The sequence below is a fragment of the Carassius gibelio genome, chromosome A3 (assembly GCF_023724105.1).
Source record: "Carassius gibelio isolate Cgi1373 ecotype wild population from Czech Republic chromosome A3, carGib1.2-hapl.c, whole genome shotgun sequence".
NCBI lineage: Eukaryota > Metazoa > Chordata > Actinopteri > Cypriniformes > Cyprinidae > Carassius > Carassius gibelio.
The window spans coordinates 13,835,935-13,851,689 of NC_068373.1; the positions used below are offsets into that span (position 1 = coordinate 13,835,935).

The 15,755-nt window shown below is 37.6% G+C and overlaps 1 protein-coding gene across 3 annotated transcripts in view; it reads left to right on the top strand.

Annotated features, from left to right (window-relative positions):
- The window catches only part of LOC127948271 (signal transducer and activator of transcription 5B), a 76,866-nt gene that overhangs the window by 38,948 nt on the left and 22,163 nt on the right, over positions 1–15,755 (top strand). For 2 of the 3 annotated variants that reach the window (XM_052544727.1, XM_052544728.1), the window contains exon 2: positions 8,166–8,230. The exons of the other annotated variant lie outside the window; for it this stretch is intronic. The gene's annotated coding sequence lies outside the window, so the exon portion shown is untranslated. The remainder of the gene's footprint in view (positions 1–8,165; positions 8,231–15,755) is intronic. 3 annotated transcript variants of the gene reach the window in all.

The following is a 15,755-nucleotide window of genomic DNA, read 5'->3' on the forward strand; positions in this document are numbered from 1 at the left end:
GCCATGTCATGCCAAACCTCTCATGGCAGGCACGTCGTCAGTCTGAGATTGGTTTAATCGGCCTTTATAGAGAATGCCAATCAAACTCCCCAAAGCGATTGATTATTGGCCGATCAATAGGAGCACCACTAATTTTTTTTTCTTGATGTTTATTTTTTTATACGTCTCATATTTTATATCAAACGTATTCTTCAAAAACACAGATGTCTGTTTTATAAACAAGTAAAATAACATTTGATACATTTATTTGATTTAAATGGTTCATTGTGGTGGAAATGACGTCACAGCTGTGTGACAACTTTCGTTTAAATGTAATTATTCATATATTTTTCAATTACTCTTCAGAGTTTAAGATTGAAAGTCTGGGAAAAGTTGCTTAAAAAGAAGCAGAATCTTTTAGATTAAATATGCATCCAGCCCTGGAACATAAAAGTGTCCAACGCTGAAGATACTGTCGTGTGTGTGTGTGTGTGTCAGTAAGTCAGTTTCTCTTTCTGTCCCCGTCTTTGGTACACTTTATAGCATTTCTATGGCAACCAGTAGTTATGAAGTGACTTTTTGATCATTTCATCTTAACAGCTCTCATTCCTCTCATTCCTGCAGCATGCTCCAATCTGTCTTTGTATGTTTTTGAAGTTTAAAAGTGCACTGATCTTCAGAAAATTGTTGTTTTTAGGCAGTTGTGTGTGCCTTTGTTAGAACTGTGTGTAGTATTGTAAATACAGACTGTTTTAAAGCTGCTTTACTAACAGGCTGCTACACATATACACTGATGTGTTGTGTACGTGATGGGTTAAAATAGCTCCTCTCACCAGTTAGCAGACAGTGAAAGTGTAAGTTGTAACACAAATACACTGTACCATAGATGTCTTTTTTTCCCTCATACACATATACTAGACTCTGACACATAGGAACATGATCTTGTGCATCTAAAATGTGTGTGTGGATCAAAATAAGCTTCACAAAGGACGTGTTAATAGATCGGAAGACACAAGTGCACAGAGACACACACCACATACCAGTCTTGCTAAACATCTGACACTGTTCTCCCAGAACAATTTCAAGGTTTAAATTTAGAGCTAATGAAGGTAATTTGTCTATTAAAGCACAGCGTTGGGCACAGTCAGCCTCAATATCCCAGTAAAGTGTGATGGGTCTCATAAATCTCACTGATTTGCTTCTCATTAGGCAATGTCAGACAGACAACAGTTTGCTTTCAAAGTCCAAGTTGCTCAGACACGCTCATTGACATTTTCTTTATTTACAGACCTAAATCATTTCTTCTCCCAATGTCGAAAACATTTCAGCAATTTAAAACCAAAACTGCTTGTACTTTGAATATTATTATTGCTAATAATAGTAATAATTGTTTTGGATTCATATATAATTGTATTGATAATATTGTTCATTGATTATTAAAATGATTTTCATTATTGTATTAAATCATTAATTATTTTAGTAGAAGTATTAGTTTACTATTCTATGACTTTTAGTTTTTTGTCTGTCTTGTCTGTCATCAGCACAGACGTTTATCTCAAGCAACCCTATTTCTCATCTTATATTTTGGTGCCTGTAGCTAACCATCAGCTGCCTTAAAGACATTTTAAACTAACCACTAAGGCTTTTTGATATATTTGTGTATATATTTAAAATCTATGACAAGGCTGCAAATAATATCAGTACTAACAGTTTGTCGATTCACGGGATGGTAGTGATCCTAACAGAAAGTGCTAGAGTAGCCTACTTTCTCTTTGGTCACCTCCTTGCTGTTTGTTTAGTGTGCTTTTGACTTGTAATCTAACTTTAGTAGTTAGAGAAATTATGTTTTGAAAAAGCTGCAGAAATATGTATATACATTTAATTATTTTTAATCAATTTTATGTTTAGTAATATGCAAAACATACATTTTGCTATAGTTCACTTTGCTGTTTGCAAAGTGTGTGCGTACGAGGTTTGGGATGGTCATCGTCAACCAGTTTGTGTTTACAACTGGTAATATAACCTGAAACAGGAAAGAAGTGAATATATCACAGCTGTTTGTGTCCACCCAGTTTCAAGCACTCTGATGTTGCTCTCCACCTAGTCCCAAGAACACAATCCATTTACTGGATAAATTAAATGAATGAATGAACATCCCCATTACAATCACTTCAGCCTTGGTATTAATAGGCCCCAAGAGAGCTGTGGATGTGTTGTGTAGCTTTATCCTGTATGTTGCCTTTAAAGCATTTCGGATGAACTGGGGAACTGCGCATTGGAATCAATAACTCAACGTACAATGCTGTGAATAACTTTGCTTGGCTAGATAGTCCTTAATCATTGATCATTTAAAATAATGGGGTCATATTTTCCCCATTTTGTCATTATTTTGTGTGTTTCTGTTTTTTTCTGTTTCTGAGTGGTTCTATGATACATCTGTCCTCCTGTGCTTTATTGTAATAACTTTACAGAGCACTTCAAGCTATTCATACTCTGTACAATATGTCTGTGTGAGTGCTAGGGTTCAGTGAGTTTAAACACTTAACCTTTGTACTGCCATGTTCTCTGCATCTTTTTCAGCCAAAGTAGAATGTGTGTGTGTGTGTGCGTGTGTGTGTGTGTGTGTGTGTGTTTAGTGCACTTTAGAGATGTTCCAACCTATTTTATGTGTTTCATATAAAGCATGAATGAATGGGCTTTTTTGCATGAATGCCTTCATTTACACAAACAAATAAATACCTAATAATAATAAGGCATTAATATTTCCTTTATTAACAGCCAATATGCAATTCGTATGCATGCTAATAAGCAACTAGTTAATACTAACTGAAGTGTTACATTATTAATATGTAATATGATGCACTTTATGTTTTGTGAAGCATTGTGAGTTTTTCACACGAGCTGTTCATGATAACAGAGTTTTCTTCAAAACTAGAACCTCTGTGGTTTAACATTTGAAAGCAAAGGGGAAAAAAAGTTTTTTTTTAGGTTTTTAATTCATAAATATTTTTATAATTGTTCCTGTAGCTCAATTGGTAGAGCACTGCAGGGGTTCGATTCCCCGGGAACACATGATAGGTAAAAAATGTTAGTCTGAATGCCCTGTAAGTCGCTTTGGATAAAAGTGTCTGCTAAATGCATACATTTAATTACATTTAATTTATTTTAGAATTGTATAAATTAAAATGTATAGTTCATTTAGTATAATAGTGATATGTATTATTGATTTTAATAAATACATGGCCAGTAAATTTATTTGTGTGTTTGTGTGTACACAGTATATATGTGTGTGTGTGTGTGTGTGTCAGTGAGTAGGCCTCAAATGGCCACTTTATTGAACAAAGCCCCACTTTCTGAATGAAAGAGCCAATCGCTAATCAGAAAAGTCCTCGCATCACTGCAGCTGCCGTTAGAATCCTGGTTGCTATGAAAACAGTCAGCGCTTTGAGACGTGCTCTTAAGACTGCTCATGCATACTGGCTGCCCAAAATTACTACAGCGAACCCTTCATTATGTAACTCTAACTTCGTACATTTGCGTAAAAATGTGAAAAGCAGATCCCATACTGTGTGCTAATGGATATAAGATGCAGGTAATCAGAGCGGATTCATTACAACATGAAAACATTGCTCTGATTTTCATGCACATCCTAAAAAAGAAACAAGCTACCTGTAATTGTTGATGATTTCATGAGTGTGTTGTTTTCTTTGTGAGTTAGTGTGACCGGCTGATAGCCTCTGGGCCTAATGCACCTTTCTCGAGCGCGCTGTCGTCATGGCAACCAGAGGTTAGTGGTAGGTGTGGCGATTGCAGCGGTTGAGTTGGTTGCTATTGTTACCTGCACAGGAAGTTTGATGCTCACATTTTCTTCTAGGAGATTAATGCATCATATATTCATTCATGTGTGCTAATTGTGACTGTTTCTCTTCAATCTAGGAAAAAATCTGGGTTGTGTATTGTTTCATGGTATTTTAGATACCAAGGTATTTATAGATGTCATGAGGGCATCTCTGGAGGGTTTGTCTAACTTGATCAGATATGCAATGGCAGATGGTATGAAAGCACACACACACACACACACACACATTTACACAGGCCTGAGTCACTGCCTGTGTTAGCTCATATAGACTGACCTTTAAATCAGGATTTAGACCAGTGATACTAAACACATAAACAGACATAGATTCTGTTCTGATGAGTTTGGTACATTTTAAGTAAATTGTCTTTGTATTTTCCACATGGACTTAAAATTTGATTTTGTGGATAGTTACATTTTTTAGAAGTTCAAAAAGTATGTGGATTTTAGCTTTGCCTTTGCATGGTGCAAATGTTGTGAATCAAATTTTCTTGTGATTTCTACATGGCCTTGTTTTCTCCAGATGTTGATTTCATTTTCTTGTAATCGTGAAAACAAACATAGCTTTCTTGAGATTACAACTACAGTTATTTTATATTATATATATATATATAATCTTAATTCCATACCAAAAACATGTAAATTGTAAACGATTTGTGTTACAGCTTAGCTTCATTGTTTCTAAACAGTTTAATGTGGAAGAAGCCTGTATGAAGACAGAGAAATAGCAGCATTTGTGGACATTTGTGTTTATTGTTTTGTTTCTATGGTCATCTTCCTTCCTGTCAGCGTGACTTGTTCTAATAGAGGGCTGATTGATTCATTCGGTTGTTCTCTTCATGCTTCTCTCCCTCTAAATAAGGGACTCTTAAGAGTAGGTCAAGTACCACTTTTGATTGTTTATTAGTATGAAGTCAAACAACACACTGTATTCCATTTATTAGAGGGTGAATTTGTTGCTGAATTAAATACTGTGTCATCGTGTATATTCCATGTCCATATTTATTAGAGTGCTCTGTTGTGAGGTCAGTGGATTTTTCTGAACAAAAAAGAAAGAAGAGCCTTGCTCTTTCTCGTATAGAAAAAGCAATTTTTAAGAGGGGTAGTTCACCCAAAAAAATCATGCAGCTTCAGAATAAGATGGTTTGCAGAATGTTAACTATTTATTTGTACATTTTTTTTTTTAAAAATCCACTTTTATTGATACACACTTCCTTTATTCTATGCACCATTAGCCTAATTTTTGTCAATAGGTCGAGAATGAAAAAAGGCTTGTTGACTCCCAGGATGCGTAGACCTATATCTGAAGAGGACTGAGCATGGAATGTGTGTGTGTGTGTGTGTGTGTGTGTGTGTTGCATAAGGTCAGCTGGCACCTGTCAGGACTGCTTTATCCTGACTGGCCATAAATATGGTTTTATTCATCCTCCCTTGGAGAAAGCAAGCAATCAGTATGGAAATGGGGGGGGGGGTTCAAAGAGTGAGGAATGCTCTTTTGGATATCTGCTTGAAAGCATTTGCACAGTGTGACTGACGTGACAGCTTCAGGGTTGTCTGTGTACGTCTGTGAATAAATGCACACACAGATGGTGTGTGCTTTTGTAGCCTTTTAAACATTGTCCCCTTAAGAAAATTGCCCTTGGCCCTTCTAGCATCCTGTGAAGTGTCAGATGAGTGTTTTGTGTTAATATGTGTGCCAATTTAATCTGTATAAACTTCATCTCGCCAAGTGTCACTTTGCCATCTAAAGCAGTGTTTGTATTCTCTTCCCTGCTTATCTGTTCCTTTTCCCAAGCGCTCACACACACTAATGTTTGTGTTTCTCACTCTATCACATCAGATCACGCACAAACTTCCCCTCCTCACCTCATTAACATCTGTCGTGCATGGGTTTCTGCATGGATTCACTCTTATTTTACCATGAACGCTGTCGAATGTGTGTTCTGTCTCTGAGATTATGTAATCCTGCCCGTGGGGTCTAATCCTGACTGGCTTTCTAAAGTCAGTTGTGTTGAAAATATGCAAGAATCTGTTCCTTTGGGTTTTACGGCAAAACCCAGAAGATGGTCAAAGGGGAACATGTCGATCAAATTTTTAATAGCTGACCAAAAGATTTTGTTGGAATTAAGGGAATTATCTGAAACTGAATGTTCTGGCTGATCTTATCCACAGAATGAAAGTGAATTGTAATTTTGAATGAGGTGGATTAGAAGAAACTGCACACAAACTTCATTGATTTCCACAACATAACTGACTTGCAGTATAACCAGTTTCTTGATTATGCACAGGATATGTAAATGAATTTGCTGTCCATAGATATTTCATTCTGCAAATGAAACTGTAGACATTGCTTTATTTTTTATATAAAATATATTTTGTTTAATATATAATGTGTACTTTAAAAATAATTATTAAAAGTCGTAATTTTATATATATAGTTTTAAACATCATTAAAATAATAATCATTATTAATTATATTATTATATTATTAATGTTTTAACTTAATTAGTTATGAAAAAAACAACAACAACATTTTAATGCACTGGCCCCACCCCAGACCTGTACGTCATCTTACCTTTCCTACAGGCAAAAAATGCCCCGTGTCAGTTTTTGTCTCATATTTATTTCATGTGATAAACGATATCACATGAGTGCACTTTTTGCACAGATATCAGGAGTTTAAATGTGATTTTATACAACAGTAAATTGTTATATTTTAAACACAATATTGTTTGTATTTCTGCCAACAAAAATATTAGCTATAAAGCCATATCTTGTTGTGCGTCTCCAAGCAGCATGGTGGTGTTTAGTTTCTGAATGAATCCTCGTTTTAAATAAATGGTGTGAACCAGTGATTTAAAGGCCCATTGATAGAGAGAGATGTTTTCTTAATTCCTGAATGAATCAGCCGTTTGAACGAATCGAATGAATGAAAGACATTTAAAGCCACCAGCTGGTTTTAGTTTCTTATTTAGAGTACAGTTTTATTAAAAACAAAACAAGAAAGACCTTAAAGGAATAGTTCACCCAAACATTAAATTCTGTCATCATTTCCTCACCCTCATGTGGTTTCAGTCCTGAATAACTTTGTTTTGAAAAACACTAAAGAAGGTTTTTTGAAGACTGTCGGTAACAAAGCTGTTTCGGTTACCAATGACTTTCATTGCATGAACAAAACAATACTGAGAAGTTTCTAAAATTATCTTCTTTTATGTTCCATAGTTTATGCCTAAACATTTATGTGTAATAAACTTCATGTTTTGTGGGTATTTTCACAGCCAAATTTAATTTGGAGACTAAGCAGGAACACAGGCAAATGAGAACAGAACCAAAACAGACTATACACATGACAATATATTTGCCATGTGTACATACAGTATATATATATATATATATATATATATATATATATATATATATATATATATTATCCTTGTATATTAGTGATAAAAAGTGCAGGTCATTGAGTCACTCGCAAAAGACTTGCAAATTTTTTGCAAAAAAAAAAAAAAAAAAACAAAGAAAAGAAGAAGACATACTGTGCTTTTTCATTTGAATCATGCTGGTCTCTTACATAAGCGAGGGTTGACTCTCATTCTTAGAATGTGATCCAAACCACACCATTTCAAATAAAGTTACCGGCCAACTGGCGAACAACTTCATTTACTTTTGGTGCTTGGCAAGTGTTAACTTTAAACCGTACTCACATCTTGCGCAGTGCAGACACAATACACAGCCAAAACGGACTGAAGCTTGTCGTATTTTTGATTTAGAAGAGCCATAGTCACAATGAAAGTTCACAGAAACTCCAGAATGTACCAAATCCTACAAATGGGAAGGTTTTTTATTTTTTTATTTAAAGACCCACATTTTTCATGATAGTGATTGAACATGAGTATTCATTTTACATATGTTTAGTTACCCAGTCAGTTGAGAGGATTCTGGCTAGCAAGAGAGAGAGAGAGAGACTGTGTGTTTCCTTCAGTTTCCTCACTCAGGTTCTGTGGGCTGTGGATGTACCCAGTAACCGTAGATTAAGATTGAACACATTAATACTTCAAATGTCAGTGGAGACATATTCCTCCTTTCCCACTCTTAGATTTTCTTCCCCTCTGAGGAGAGAATAGCAGACTGAGAGGAAGTAACATTCTTATAGACCTTAACAATCCCTTGCATACTTACTGTACCTCACATGTGCAGTTAGTGTATCTGTCAAACTGAATGAGTGATTTTTTTTTGTGTGTATTTTTCTTTGCTCAAAACTTTATGAGATGAGGAAGAAAAAAAACTAATTTTTCTCCTTCTCTCTTTCTGTCTCCTAAATGTTCAGGTTTTCCGGGGTTCCTCTCCAGAAGTTCCTGTTCATAGATGGTAACAGAGAGCTTGAGATAAGAGGTACAGTAAACTACATTTCTGGAAAGGATGATAAGTTACTAGCCCATTCACATAACAGCATACACAATTATTCTCTCTTTTTTTATAGCTATATTATGGATAATCACATTTCATCTGCCTCAGAAACCATGAATGTTATTATTAAATAACTGAATTTTTTTCATGAAATAATAATTACAAAATTACGTTAATAATTAATATTAATATGATGACAGTTAATTAAAGATTATATGAATTACCTTTACTATTTTTTGAATATTCTTTCAAATGTAATCAAATGCATATATTATGTTTTACACAATTATATACAAATTAAATTATGGATGCACCATAGTCATGTTTTGCGGATAATGATACCTGTGTTAGTAAAATGCCTAAATCAGTGCATCCTTAAAGGGGGGGTAAAATGCTCGTTTTCACTCAATATCCTGTTAATCATGAGTATATATAGAGTAGTAAGTACTGCATCCTTCATAACTCCAAAAAGTCTTTAGTTTTATTATATTCACAAGAGAAAGATGGTCTGTACCGATTTTTCCCGGAAAAACACGACCGGCTGGAGGCGTGACGTGTGGGCGGAGCTAAAGAATCACGAGCGCCAGTAGGCTTTTGCGTTGAGAGCGTTTGGAAGCTGTGACATTACTGTGAGGGACAAACAATCATCCAAAACAAACCATGGCTTACAGTCAGATTCAGCTGTTTATTTATGATCCAGAATCAGATCCCGAGGCTGAAACTGAACGAGAGCAGCAGCAGCAACAACTCGCTCCGAGCGGGGCTCGAACCTGGGTCTCGGCATGGGAGGCGGACGCACTAACAAGGAGGCAGAGATATTTGAAGCAGTTTTACTCACCGCCTGCGGTTCCAACACACGATCGTGACCCTTTTACGTTGGGATTGCATCATCCTTAAGAAATAAACGATACGCAAATCCGTCGTCAAACTGGGCCTTGTTTGTAAAACAAGCATCTGCGAAATGCAGGGAACAAACACAAACACTTGCACAACTCCGTTGATGCTCTGTAAAAATAAACTCCATCCACTGGTCCCTAAATGCTGTTTTTTTTTTTTTTTTTGGTAATCTGAGCAGGGTTGTCTTGCCCTGGCAACAAAAAACACACTTCTTTTGTGACTTTTCGCGACGCTCTCGCTCTGATCAGTGAATCGCTCTGATCAGTGAAATGTCTGTGCTGCTCAGCCTCGCTATACGGGAGCGCGGGCTCTTCCGGCAGAAGTTCCCTTAAGACCCATATAAGGAAATTCCGCTCCATCTAACGTCACACACAGAGCCATACTCGAAAAAAACTTTCCGAAACTTGTGACAAACCAGAAGGAGTATTTTGGGAACAAAAATACTCCTTCAAACGTACAACTTAATTTTTGAAACTTTGTCCATGTTTAGCATGGGAATCCAACTCTTTAACAGTGTAAAAAACTCAATATGCATGATATAGCATTTCACCCCCCCCTTAATTTTTTGTAAATTTTTTGAATTAAGACTTTTAATTTAAATTTATAAAAGATTATTTATTTTCAGTAGAACCATAGTCTGATACAGACTACAAAATTGTATAATGTTAATTTCACAGTTTTGTTGTAAATTGTGATTTTAAATGAGCAATCTGAGTTTGATAAGAACTGGAGAAGTTATTTAACAGCCTTAATGGAAAATATATTCCAGTATAAATCTACAAAAATGATAAATAAAATATCACTAATTGCACATTATAAGTAATAAGACAAATACTAGATAATATAATATAGCCTCATTAAATCAGGACTGACCCAATGCACTCAGTAACCCCACAATGCACCTCCTCTCAAATGCATTGCCCTTATTTAAAGGCTTACAGCTACGGGAATGAAAAAATACCTTTGAAATTTGTTTTTATTATGAGTTGGAATTATCTACCTCCTCCCTGAAGGTGGAGGTTCAAGGTATTTGTGAATGTACTTTATTTGTCTATTTTATTTTCTTAGCCTCCTACACTGCGATGTGGTCAGAAAGGACCAGAAACAGAGGAAGGCAACAGAGGTTCAAACTCAGCCTTTCTAAGCAAAAAAAAAAAAAAAAAATACACTTTATATATATATATATATATATATATATACAGTATTGTTCAAAATAATAGCAGTACAATGTGACTAACCAGAATAATCAAGGTTTTTCGTATATTTTTTTATTGCTAAGTGGCAAACAAGTTACCAGTAGGTTCAGTAGATTCTCAGAAAACAAATGAGACCCAGCATTCATGATATGCACGCTCTTAAGGCTGTGCAATTGGGCAATTAGTTGAAAGGGGTGTGTTCAAAAAAATAGCAGTGTGGCATTCAATCACTGAGGTCATCAATTTTGTGAAGAAACAGGTGTGAATCAGGTGGCCCCTATTTAAGGATGAAGCCAACACTTGTTGAACATGCATTTGAAAGCTGAGGAAAATGGGTCGTTCAAGACATTGTTCAGAAGAACAGCGTACTTTGATTAAAAAGTTGATTAGAGAGGGGAAAACCTATAAAGAGGTGCAAAAAATGATAGGCTGTTCAGCTAAAATGATCTCCAATGCCTTAAAATGGAGAGCAAAACCAGAGAGACGTGGAAGAAAACGGAAGACAACCATCAAAATGGATAGAAGAATAACCAGAATGGCAAAGGCTCAGCCAATGATCACCTCCAGGATGATCAAAGACAGTCTGGAGTTACCTGTAAGTACTGTGACAGTTAGAAGACGTCTGTGTGAAGCTAATCTATTTTCAAGAATCCCCCGCAAAGTCCCTCTGTTAAAAAAAAGGCATGTGCAGAAGAGGTTACAATTTGCCAAAGAACACATCAACTGGCCTAAAGAGAAATGGAGGAACATTTTGTGGACTGATGAGAGTAAAATTGTTCTTTTTGGGTCCAAGGGCCACAGGCAGTTTGTGAGACGACCCCCAAACTCTGAATTCAAGCCACAGTACACAGTGAAGACAGTGAAGCATGGAGGTGCAAGCATCATGATATGGGCATGTTTCTCCTACTATGGTGTTGGGCCTATTTATCGCATACCAGGGATCATGGATCAGTTTGCATATGTTAAAATACTTGAAGAGGTCATGTTGCCCTATGCTGAAGAGGACATGCCCTTGAAATGGTTGTTTCAACAAGACAATGACCCAAAACACACTAGTAAACGGGCAAAGTCTTGGTTCCAAACCAACAAAATTAATGTTATGGAGTGGCCAGCCCAATCTCCAGACCTTAATCCAATTGAGAACTTGTGGGGTGATATCAAAAATGCTGTTTCTGAAGCAAAACCAAGAAATGTGAATGAATTGTGGAATGTTGTTAAAGAATCATGGAGTGGAATAACAGCTGAGAGGTGCCACAAGTTGGTTGACTCCATGCCACACAGATGTCAAGCAGTTTTAAAAAACTGTGGTCATACAACTAAATATTAGTTTAGTGATTCACAGGATTGCTAAATCCCAGAAAAAAAAAAATGTTTGTACAAAATAGTTTTGAGTTTGTACAGTCAAAGGTAGACACTGCTATTTTTTTGAACACACCCCTTTCAACTAATTGCCCAATTGCACAGCCTTAAGAGCGTGCATATCATGAATGCTGGGTCTTGTTTGTTTTCTGACAATCTACTGAACCTACTGGTAACTTGTTTGCCACGTAGCAATAAAAAAATATACTAAAAACCTTGATTATTCTGGTTAGTCACATTGTACTGCTATTATTTTGAACAATACTGTATATGATGATGAAAATGAAACTGTGTGATGTATCAGAAAATAATTGAATATTAATATACATATATGTGTTGTGGTACTTTCAACCAGTGACATTTCACTGTGGGTTCTGCTCCTGGGAAAATCAGTTTTTCACTGACTCTCTGTTGTTTCTGTTGAAGTCAAGCAGTTGTTTGTTCGTTCTTTCTGGTCATATATATTTGTAGCTGTGGACTCAAAATGTTCTGAGCAGTCTGCCAGAGCCGTATAATCTGCAATCTAACAGCTCTTATCTGAATTCCTCATACTATGTGTACTTACAGACAGTAGCACTGGGAGGATCATAGTTCCTCAAGTATACTCAATAGAAAAAAAACAAGCATGAGACAGTAGTGCTGCTGTTTTTGTCATACTGCTCTCAGCAGGAGAGAAAGTCCACAATTCACAATGTGACAGAATCACAGCTTGATCTGCAGTTTAGGCCCAAGAGCACAAGGCACTGTAGTTAAATGCAGATGAGAAGTCTAGAGGGGTATCCTCATGTAAAATTGCTTCTTCAGATGTATGATGTTCAGAGCTGTACAGGCAACCTTATTTGGCTCTTTGAGTCACAAAGCTCTAACTGTCAATAGAGGTCACCTGATTTGACGGCGCCACAGTCTCTGTGAGATCTGGGCAATGTCATACATTGATCAAAGAGTGTCTGCATTTGTTATTAATCAAATAAACCTTTAATCGGTTGACATTCCAACAGAATACATTCATAGAAAAATACATTGAATATTTATGTCTAGACTATATTATTACATTCTTTTGCAATTAATTTGATTAGTTTAGAAGAATCTCATGTTGTTATTGTAATTATACTATTTAATCAACTGACACCTGGCTTTATTATTAAATTAACTTGCAATTCATTTGATACATTTTCAAGGATATTGTAATACGAGTTGGTGTGCAAAGTAAAGCGCAGGACAAAGACGATATATAAACAGTTCTTTTAATGATTCACAGGAGTAGAAAGGGCACTCCCAAAAACAAATCCAAATCGTGGTATCATCACATCAATAGCAAACAAAACAGAAATGAACAGGCAGGGCTTAAAAAAGGCATGGCAAGTAAGAGGAATGGAAACAGGTTGGGAGTATTCAATTAACAAAACGAGGAACGGAACATGATAAGGAGAACTCAAATAAGGAGAACTCAAAAAGTCCATAACTGCAACAATTCGGCCCCTCCTGGAACGGTGTGTCCTCGTACCGACAGAGATAGACCAGCGGAGGGAGGATGGGTGTTCAGGAGGCGGGCGTGGGGCTGGCAAGGGGCAGGCAATGGAGAGGGAGCATAGACCATAGTACCAGGGTGGAGTGGATGGAGGGAGGAGCCCGGAGCAGGAGGAGCCAGATGGTGCTCCAGAGGCCAGTCAGGATGATGACCATCGGTGGAGTCAACGGTGGTAGGAGCCATGGTGAATTGAGAGCCTACCACACCAGGGGCCCAACTGACAGAGACTGCACAGATGTATAAGGAGCCCAGGATGGAGCTGAGCAGACGGAGAGCCAAGGTGACACAGAGTGTCAAGAGGTCCAAGGCAGCGCTGAAGGCACAGGCCACGGAGGCAGAGGCGGGGCTCCGGAAGACCGATGCAGAGCCGGAATGACTGAGGATGGAGGTAGAGCCAGAGGGAAGGAGGAGCATGACAGAGCCAGAGGGATGGAGAGATGAAGCGAAGCCATAGGAGTGGAGTCCCGAGGCAGCGGATGGTCGACGACTGACCAAGGCGGAGCCGGGGTGACAATGGAGCCCGGTGGAGCTGGTGGGATGATGGGCTACGGTGGAGACGAGGGAGCTAGGTGCCAAGGCAGAGCCGATGGGTCGAAGGACCGAAGTGTAGTCCAGGGCCCTGAGGCTGGAGGCGGAGACAGGGGATTCTCACGCAAAGGCATGGCTGGGGACTGGAAGTCCCGTGGCGAATCATCGCACCCAGATGGAAGCGTGGCTTCCCTCCAAGCCCCCGATCTCCTCCAAAACTCCCTCTGGAAACAGGTGGGGAGTAATCAATAAACAAAACAAGAAATGGAACATGACCATATAAGGAGAACTCAAAAGGAACAGAAGTAGGAGTGGGCGATATATTGTCTAGATGATAATGTCCAAATTGTTATCTCGACGATATGCAAAATTGGGATATCGAATATTTCATAATTAGTACAATCCGATGTCCCAAACATGAAAAGAGCTGAAGGAAGTTTAAGAGAAAATAAATAACGCACACTTCTAAAAAATTATATGTAGCGATTTTAGTAATTTAGGGGTTTATTTGACTGTATTTTATGTTTTTTTTTGTACAAAATCACGATCGTTCCTCAATGAGTAAGCTGCTACTAATTTGCAGTACAACTACGGAGTTCTTGCCTGTGTGTTATGAAGTTTCTTAGTTGAAGCAACAATCCAAAAACGTAAACAGTAAAGCCGATGTACGATTAATAAAATAGCTGCTAGAAAAGGCAAATATGCGTTGTTTGTGGAAAACTGAAGTCTGAAGCGAAAGATGTTTACTTAAATGTCTGTGGTGTCCTCAAGTGGCGAGCTTCATGATTGCATCATTACAAAATCGATGAGTCCAAAAGATGGAATACATTTTCCCCAAGAGATCCACCGGAAAAGCCTCCGAACAGGGCTTCTTTTAACTTATCGAAAAAACTTTTTTTTATTACAAACTAAAACATTTTTATTAATACGGTGAACTGCCAATAATGCCTCAGTGCCCCTGACGTCTTACGTCATTACAGTGTGCCGTGCGTATATTACTCATCAACACAACACAAAAATGAGTGAAGAAAGCAAAAATATAGTCATCCTCAAAACCAGTGCCAGAAGAGCTAACAACGAGACGTGGGTCAGCTTCTTTAGGTTGGAGATGGTTTGGTTTTACAATAAGACGAGCAACAAAAGTCGCCCACTTGTAGAATTTGTCACACTCAGAGCGCCACAATGCAGTGCAACACCAGCTAAGTTGCATCAAACAGCTTTGAAAGATCAAAAACAATTTTTTAATAAATCCAACTGAATTCATCTGAAAGAAGAAAATCAAATACACCCTGGATGACTTCAGGGTGAGTAATTTAAGGCTTAATTTTAATTTTTGGATGAACTAACCCTTTAACTAATTTTTCTGCAGTTGTTGCTGCTGTTGAGCACACAAACTCTCGTCAATAAGCACTCTTAAATGGAAAGCACTTTTCGAAAGGGTTCCTCTAAAGGGTTAAATATATCCCTTTAGTGCTAGATGATGATGATCTAAATGCTAAGAAATGTAGACTCAATTAAACATCTAAAGCCAACAAGTATCCAATAGGATTGATAGAGTGGTGAAGAGAGAAATACAAGGTATAGTGTGGAGTGTGACAGGAAGTGTTAATGGGTACAGAGAGCTGTCAGGGTCAAAAATGCTTCATAAGATCACACAAACATTTGACCTGATTTCAACAACAGCCACCATCCAAATCACGTCACACATCAGTCTCCTTAATCCATCACATCAACCGGAATTGAGTGTTTGTCTTTGTGGTTAGTTGACTGGCAGTGAGTGGCTTTTGTGTCTGCCTTTTTTTTATAAGCGTGGTGTTCATGTGTATGGTAAGCTAACTGGAAATCAGTGGTTTTTGTGTCTCTGTGTAGGTGTGCAGCTTTCAATACATGTATGTCTGTGCGGTTGCACTGCTTGGAAACACACACACATGCGTACATGCATGCACGTACGCACACACACAGAGAGAGAGAGAGAGTGGGACCGGAAGAGGCGGGCTGTGAA